Source organism: Octopus bimaculoides, chromosome 3, assembly GCF_001194135.2.
Source record: "Octopus bimaculoides isolate UCB-OBI-ISO-001 chromosome 3, ASM119413v2, whole genome shotgun sequence".
Lineage (NCBI taxonomy): Eukaryota > Metazoa > Mollusca > Cephalopoda > Octopoda > Octopodidae > Octopus > Octopus bimaculoides.
This window is the reverse complement of record NC_068983.1, coordinates 8,905,485-8,907,727: the sequence shown is the minus strand read 5'-3', so window position 1 is coordinate 8,907,727 and position 2,243 is coordinate 8,905,485.

The window sequence follows — 2,243 nt, the reverse complement described above, 5'->3', positions numbered from 1 at the left end:
TATATATATATATATATATATATACACACACACACACACACGTACACATCGTTGAGGTCATATGAATCAATGGACTTCGTGAAAACATCAAATTATCCATTTGGGTCGCTCGGCATATAAATTATAGCGAGTTAAAAAATGGATTAAATAAATCCTTTGTATATATGAACATACATGCACGCACATACACGGACGAACACTCCTTGACATACACACATAATAGAAATGACTTGGATGCGTTTGAGCATAGGTTTGTCTGACCATCGCTAATCTAACTTTATTTGTAATCGCTTGTTGTTTTACATTAAATGAAGTATATGTGCATAACCTAATAGATGAGAATTCTATTTAAATACTTAAAAGACGCTTTAGGCAAGTAGTAATATTTACTCGAACGTTTGCTCATATTGTATCAAAAATATCTTTCCACTCTCCATTTCGTGCATTGCACTCACCTATCGATGTAATATATTAGTCTAATGTCAAACGACGGCATGTTAATTATGCGTATGCTGTTCCAGCAGTATAAATCTCTTCTACAATGTAACAGAGATGTTATCAATAAGCATAAATGCTAACGTAACGTTACTGTGGGATGTAATGTTCCAATGGAATTATGAAATTGAAAGAATATAAAGAGCATAAACGTATAAACATTGAAAGATAGATAAAGTACTTATGAATAAAGAGGAATATAACCCTGTTATATGATGGATATTGCAAGTCCTGGCGATGACAGCGTATCCGAAAGAGAAGTAGGTCAGATATGATTCTTTAAAATAGTACATATAAAGGCTGATCATTGAAGGATGTATGTATTGTACGTATTGTTCTTGAAACCTTAAGAACTGAAAGTATCCATCTTCAAAAAACATATTGCGTAGATAGATAGATGGATAGATAGATAGGTAGATAGATAAATACTCCAGTGGCCTGTTACGGTGTAGATTACAACATGTGCCACTGTTTCATCAAACAAGACACAATCCCCACTACGTTTTCATTGAGTCGTCTTTTTTCCGAAGTTAACCGAGCAGCGGAACACAGACAATCGAGGATTCTTATAAATATATATATATATATATATATATATATATATATATATATATATATATATATATATATATAGGTGTGCGTGCGAGTATGTGGGGGTGAGGGTGTGTATGTATGTGTGTCTATCTATTTATCTATCTACATCTATTTTTAAAAAAAAATTCCTTTGTATTTTTGTTTTGTTTAAGTCATTCGAATGCGGTCATTCTGGGGCACCACCTTGAAATTTTAGTCGAATGAATTGACCCGAGAACTTATTTTTTTAAAGACTTTTACTTATTACATTGATCGTCAATTGGCGTTTGTGTGGACAAACAGACACAAAGACACACACACACACACATGTATATACTACGGGGCTCTTTCAGTTTCCATCTGTCTATCTAACTACCTACCTACTTGTCTGTCTGTCAATATATATCTAACTCTATATATATGTGTGTGTACGTGTGTATATATATATATATATATATACGTGTATATAAATAAATATATATATATACTAATATTACTACTACTACTACTACTACTACTACTACTACTACTACTACTACTACTACTACTACTAATAATAATAATAATAATAATAAGGATTCAAATAGAATCGGGTAATTGAACAGATATGCACTAGATAGGGTTGGGTAAACCTATGGTCACCACTTGTGGTTGATAAATATCAAATAGGATATTCAAGTTGTATACGTAGAGAAAAACAACTATGTGAGTTTTTAGCGCCTAGGGGCTCGTAGAAAGCGCACGCTACGTAGATTGTACGTTGTTGGTATATTCCAGGGTGTCAGACCAGTCGTAAATGCCCACCATGTATTATAATCAAATTAATAATAACAGACGATGGAAAATTAGCCATCGTCTGTTATTAATTCATTTGATTGTATATATATATATATATATATATATATATATATAATCAAATAATAAATGAGTATATGCATATATACGTACAGGTATGTACATACCGACATCCACCTGTATGTATAGGTGTATATCTGGGTACAGGACATTGCAAACAAACGTAGACGAGAAAACACACGAGCCACATAGAGAACATTCTACTTCATCAGCTACCCACGTTTTAACACCGGCGTTTCGACGAGCTTCGGGCAGGACGCATCGTTAAAACGGCTCATCCCATGGACCGCAGATTAAATTTGTATACGCAAATGAAATCT